Below are 7179 nucleotides of genomic sequence, written 5' to 3'. Positions count from 1 at the left end.
CCTGCGATTAGTCAGTTAAAAAATGTTGGATACACTCAGGTTACAAGGAAAAAAAAAAACTTTTGTTTTTTCTGGAATTTTTTTTTGAACAAATAGGATAAAAGGACCATTTTTGTCCTGTTAAATGGGCTAAAAATTAATTGTCCATATCCCTTTTACAGCAAAACCTGCAACTGCTCGCTTTAACTAATATAACATACTGATAACTTTTTTCAGATACACTAAACAAAATCCATAACTACCTGCAAGGAGCATTTTTTGACACTTTGGTAAATATATCAGATTTTGAGCCCAGTTCCAAGCTTCAAGATCACAAGATGTATCTATCTTGTTGTTCTTGCAGAAGTTTGGCCGATGACTTCGCGTTCAGATAAAGACTGCAAACTTCCTCAAGATCCGCCTGTATTAATTAACATATATTTACCTGATGTGAAATACGTTGAGGGAAAAAAAAATAAAAAAACACACCCACACGCAAGGTACCTTGCAAATACTGTCACAACGCTACCAGGTGTTAGTAATTGAATAGCATGCCTGTAGGTAATAAGTTTTTTGATAAAAAAAAAAAGTGAACAATGTAGAAATTAAAAAAAAAAAAAAAAAAAAAGCAAATCATATTATGCAAAAAGTCAAACCTTAAAGATGCTTGTTGACCAATCTCGCCAAGGTAAGCTAAACTTTCCTCGTCAATAGATAGTTCCTCCATCTGCGCCCTGATTGCTAATATCTGACCAGAACATCAAGCAAAAGATTTTGATAAATCTGAATACCTTAGTAAGACCACGGATAATGGTGACGCCTACGTGGAGTGAAAGAGGGGTACTTTTTGGGTATGACGCTGACATGGCCATGACGGGGGAATGAAGGAGTTGTAATGGGGGGCTTTTGTAAGGGCGTTTGTGGGTGATGTGTCAAAATATAATTGGAGGTTGGGTTAAAAAGTGGTGAAAAAGGTAGAAAAGAATTAAAAAAAAAAAAAAAATCACAAACGCACATTTTCATGCCCGTGCTTTCTTGACAAACGCCCCAACACAAACGCCCCATTCCAGGCGTTTGTGGGGCGTTTCTCTTGACATGTAGGCGGAATCAGGGTGAGAAACGCTGCGTTATCTATGGTCTAAGTATGTAATACGGAGTACAAGATAATAAACCGACTTAAACTAAAAAAATGAAATTGTATAACTTTAATACCTGAATCATTTCAGCCGGACCATATGTTTCTGTTCGTATGATTACCAGCCTGTCTAATTCCATGAGGAGTTACCATGTCTGTTCCTCTGCATATCAAATTACACGTCACTAAATACTAAAAACCTATTTTTATTTTTTTTATGTATATACTACATATTACTCCATTCGTCAGATGCCATAAATACCCTTTGATATAATAATTACGAGTACTTCACCTAACAGTACATATCCCTCGATTGGTGGCAAATATTACAATTGGAGATAATGAGCTTTCCAAAGCACAATTCAAGTATGAAAAACACTCCATATCAAGCATATGAACCTGCAAAACGATATAGATTAATCGCCAACATAAACAATATCATAACAAAAGGTAAAAAAAAAAAAAAAAAGACACTGACGAGAAGTACCTCGTCGATAAATAAAACACCAGGGACAAGCTCGGCCACCCCTGCATCAATATAACGATTAAGCACCTGCAATTACCATAAACTCATTTCTCATGCATTTCATAAATAAAAACAAAAGGCAAAAAAGTCAAACACCTTATTAATTTCTTGTCGCAATTTGTCGGTGATTTCAGTTTTTCAGGGCTTCGTCATTTGACCCATTAAAGACAATATATCTTGTCCGCCTTGAGGCCGTGCATTAGCAGCATCAAGATCATGAAGTGTAACATCCTAACATGGTGAATTAAGAGCAGAAATCAAAATAAAATTGTCATGCATTAATCTTTGTAATCAAATAGCAAAAAATTCTTGAATGTTTTGAAAATAAACCTGAACTATCACTTTTTTCTTATGAACCTCTCCTTTAGGAAGAGGAACATACTCTTCAACCTCAAGATCAAATTCGGTAGCAAATGCATCACTCCTGCCTACCCTTTTAACTGCACCACTATTTTCTTCTATATATATAACATCACCAACAGCAACCTGTAGACTCGTTTATTAAGTTTAAAACAAGATGTTTTTTACATAATGAAAATCGACTTATAGCATATTAAAGGATGTCTTGCCTTTTCCTTAATCAACGCATCATAAATAGTTGGGTCCAACTTCAATTGCTTTGTTCCTCTAACAGTTTTTAATCCGATAATAACATGACTTATGGCTTTACCATATCAACCAGTCACGCTTTCAGTTTCCTCTGGAGATAGTTCTGTCACCTAATACCATTTTTCCCAAAAATTATCAATCATCAAACATAAATGAATCCAACAAATAAAAACAAAGTTTAAATTTAGCTTCTTACCTCTCCTTCATAAACCTTCTTATTTTCCTTGATACATAACCCAATAGCCCGCCTAAAATTCTCCATCAAGACCTCCGTTTTCCTTACTTCTGATGAGTAGACTTCTGATCCAACCATTGGACAAAACGGAACCTGCCAGTGTTTATTTATTCACGTACGCCATTTATGCTTCTATAACATGCCAAATGGATAACAATGTGAATCATAAAGACAGAAATACGGCATACCTTAGTACCAAGCTCTTGGGAGATACCTAGAGCAAGGGCTGTTTTACCGGTACCAGGGGGTCCCGCAAGTAGAACTGCCACCTGACCCACAAATCCAGCAGCTAACGCTATCGCTTTTCCAGTAGCCTTGACATAAACATAGACGCTTATAAATTATTATAATTTGTACACTTCATTACAAATCATCACAATTCGCAATGTAAGCAATTCAAAATTACTAGTAGATAAAGGCAAAAACAACAAAAAGCTACGCATATAAAGTTGAAGCATATATCATACCTTCTATATTAGTAGCCCTAAACAAAAAGTAATGGAGTATTTGTTTACATGATAGTAATTTCAATCCATCACATTTATTAAAAGCACGAAATGAACGATAAGCAACAGAACTGTTTTAAAACACAAATTCAGCTTCAAATACGTAAAAAAAAACGACAATTTATAGCTACAGAAAAACGAAACGGCGAAATAAGTAACTTTTAGAGGATACAAGGGAATTAAAGTCGATCACATTTGTCAAAAGTGATATATAAATTGCAGCAAAATAAAATGCTACGAGTATTAACAAAGAATAAAATGTAGCTAAAATTTGAGACCAAAAAAGCTAGATGATAAATTAATAGCACGAGATTGGAATGATAAACCCTAAACCCTAAGTCTAACTCTAAAAAGGAAGAAATTAACCTCAAGACCAATACCTTTAATATGAGTGTGTGTAGCTATTCTCTGTTTTTTCGTTGTAGATTGAACTTCTTCTATATTCATCTTTTGATTGAACGTCGTCTTTTCATTCCACGTCATTCTCTAAATCTCGAGGTGCCTTGTACCTACTTCTTATTATACCCGGCAATTGAGACCCAAACACTCAAATTCGGGTTAAATGGGTCAAGTTTTCGGGTCAATTGGGTCTTGAGAAAAATTATGCCTAACAATGTAAATCAAAACATAAAAAAAATTCAAATGGGTTTCTCTCTAACCTATTGAGCCCTATACAAAAAATGAAGGAACGGGTCTAATGGGTATCAATACTTAAAAATCATAAATAGAAATAGGTGTAATGGGTTTCTCTGTTTTTTCGTTGTAGATTGAACTTCTTCTATCTTCATCTTTTGATTGAACGTCGTCTTTTCATTCTACGTCATTCTCTAAATCTCGAGGTGCCTTGTACCTACTTGTTATACACCGCTCACTTAGTTTTATGGGTCGGTCCGTACATTACACGAAATTTGCATAAATTAATTTTCGATAAAGTTAGTATTGATATAATCAAATGTAAAATACTATTACAAAGAAAAAAAATCCTTTAATATTACTCCCATAAGATTACAAATAAAACATTAGCATTGAAAACATTAGTATCATAATTGTTAGTATCAAATACAATTAAAATGCAACGATCAATTGCTATCATTCAATGTCACACAGTTTCTTGAACATTGGTATCTTACAAATCCTGAGTACACTTCTCAAATTTCTGATACCGCTAACTATTTTTAATATCATAATATAAATACTTACAACAACTTATTCTAATAGTAACAACTTTAAATAACCCAACAGCAACATTATTAAATAACATAATAACAACAGAATAAACAATACGATAACAATAGTAGTGATAGAATATATAAAGATACGTTTATGAGTCCGTTGGTAAAATCAATAGGTAAAAAGTAAGTTAAAATATAGGTATAGATAATATATAATTAATTATTTAAAAAAAGAAAAATTTGAGGATGTTATATGTGACAAAGGTTAATCAGAATGTGACTCCTCAGTATATTACATAAAATTTATATATAACTATAGATGGATAGATAGTTTGCTAATATATTATTATGCCTATTGCTGTTAAAATAATAAAAATGTGAATTTGAGCAATAAACGTTCTAATGCAAGATTTAATATGTCAATTTGTTGTCATGAAAACAGTACTTGCAATTAGGGTGGAAACGAGCCGAGCTGAACTCGAATTATACTGGGCTCGAGTTCAGCTCGTTTAAAATTTCTGAGCTCGAGCTCAACTCGATCTGAGCCTAGCATATAAAGTTCGAGTTCAGCTCGTTTGAATTTAAGGAGAGACTGAGAGTTCGAGTTTGGCTCGACCTAGACTCACACAATTAATAATATTATCATTTATTTATTATTTTATTTAATTTTGATATTTATTATATTTATTGCATATTTTTTATTAATATATAGTATGATATACTTATTATATTTTATACTTTATAAAATAATTACCGTTAGTATATTATATTATTAGTCACGTATATTAATAAATTTATATAAATAAAAATTCCGTTTAAACTCGTGAGCTTCTTCAAGCTCGATATAATAAGCGCGATCTCGTTTAATAATTAATCCTTAAAATAAGTTTCAGCTTGGATTCGAGCTCGTTTAAACTCGGCTCTTTTAACGAGTCGAGCTTGTATTGCTCGTGAGTAACTCAGACCTAATTTATAGTCCTACATGCAACAAAATTTAATTCATTAACTATATATTAATTTGGCTTTAATAGACGGTTGGATCTTGGCCGTAGTATTAATCTAAGAGAACATGAACTAATTCTTGTTAATAGTTTTTTAACTTTACTTTGTATAGTAAAAAAAACTAACAACCACATTGGAAAAAATCCAGTCTCTTATTTTTGTGATTAGTCTCGTCTTATGTAAGCAAAAAATGACATCGTATTTTTACAAAAGAAAATTCAAATCTCTTGCCGTTACTATTATCATTTTTTTTTTTTTTTTTTTTTTTTTTGAAAGGCAGAAAAAATTTATTAGAATAATAATAACGCAAGAGTACACTACAATTTTGTGGGGAAAAAACGTAATCCCCCAAAACATCGCACCTATCTACAAGAACAAGCGCAATAAGCGGATATTAAAAGTGGTATCCGTCATATAACTCCTATCCACATTTTCACAACAATTTACAAAGAAAAAATTAACATATAAGACGCTTCGGGTTGACTAGCCATGTGTTCCACTCAATCGATATTAATTTGCATCTTTTCGCAATCCATTCATAACTCTTTGTTTGAATTTCATAAAGTGCCATCGGGGGGTTCCAACATATGTTCTTGAAAACCTTTTTATTTCGATTTTTTCATATGAGGTACCCGCACGTCCATTCAACCGCTTGCCAAACTTTAAAACCCACTTCCGTCATTTGAAAAGATGAAAGACCTTCGAAACAATTGTTTTGATCCAAGAAACCGTGAGATAAATCGAACCACTTGGAAATCCTCTTCCAAACCTCGTTGCTTATGTTACATTTAAATAGCGCATGTTGAACCGTCTCAATGTCATTATCACAAATAGGACACCTAACGGAGTGAAGGTCAATTCCCCTTTTGTCGAGTTCCGATAATACGGGGAGCCTACCATTCATTGCTCTCCAAACAAAAACTTCAACCTTTTTAGGAACCAAATTATTACGCATCGTCTCAAAACCGGAAGCCCTTGAATTGATAATCTTTGACCGCACCAAATTCGCTAGAACCTTTGTTGAAAAATTCCCATTCGAAGCAAGAGCTCATACCCATCGATTCTTCTTCTCATTATTGTTCACCATACCACGTATTATTTGTCGCAATTCATCGAATTCCGACCCCGTTCTACCTCTAGGATGATTCACCCATTCCCATGATCCAAGATTCGATATCCCATCCCAACCCAATCGCTTGTGAACCGAGGCATTCGGGTCGCTCTCAAGACGAAACAATCTCTTAAAACGGTCCTTGAAAGGAATGTCCTCATACCACACGTCCAACCAAAACAAGGTGTCTTTGCCATTAAAGAGCTCTTTTTTGAACGACTTCTTGAAACCGACTCCTTGCTCCTCGAGATGTATCCCTGTCTTAATAATCATGCTCCAAGTAGAATGATAAGTAGAATTAAATACCCCACCCGAATCCAAAAGTCCCGAACCCCCATAAATGCTTTTGATGACTTTAACCCACAAGGAGGAAGTTTCGGTTAAGAACCTCCACCACCACTTGCCAATTAAAGCCATATTTTTAGCATGAAGAGAACCAATATTTAATCCACCCTCCACATAAGGACGCATCACATTTTCCCATTTAACCCAAGAGATTTTTTTACCCTCACCCTTCCCCCCCCCCCCCCCCCCAAAAAAAGAAAATACGTCTTACACTCTCAAGTTTTTTAAGAACGGAAGACGGAGCGCGGAAGAGCGAGAAGTAATACAACGGCAAGCTATTGAGAACCGAGTTAACAAGAGTCAACCTTTCACCAAAGGACATCGCACGAGCTTTCCAATCCGCAAGCCTTTTCTCGAATTTATCCAAGACCGGTTTCCAATTGATCTTTTTATTCATGTTCGCACCCACCGGGAGACCAAGATATATACATGGGAAGGTCCCAACTACACACCCAAACTTTCGAGCCACACTATTAACTTCTGTATGATCAACACCAACCCCAAAAATGCTACTTTTATGGTAATTTATTTTAAGCCCGGATGCTAATTCAAAACATTT

At 34.5% G+C, this 7179-nt stretch overlaps 1 pseudogene; it reads right to left on the bottom strand.

Moving 5' to 3' along the window:
* Positions 1 to 310: 310 nt before the first annotated feature.
* Positions 311 to 3473, bottom strand: LOC139863497 (ruvB-like protein 1; annotated as a pseudogene).
* Positions 3474 to 7179: the final 3706 nt, after the last annotated feature.

This window comes from Rutidosis leptorrhynchoides, chromosome 8, assembly GCF_046630445.1.
Source record: "Rutidosis leptorrhynchoides isolate AG116_Rl617_1_P2 chromosome 8, CSIRO_AGI_Rlap_v1, whole genome shotgun sequence".
In the NCBI taxonomy this organism is placed as follows: Eukaryota; Viridiplantae; Streptophyta; class Magnoliopsida; order Asterales; family Asteraceae; genus Rutidosis; species Rutidosis leptorrhynchoides.
This window is presented reverse-complemented; position numbering and strand designations above follow the sequence as displayed.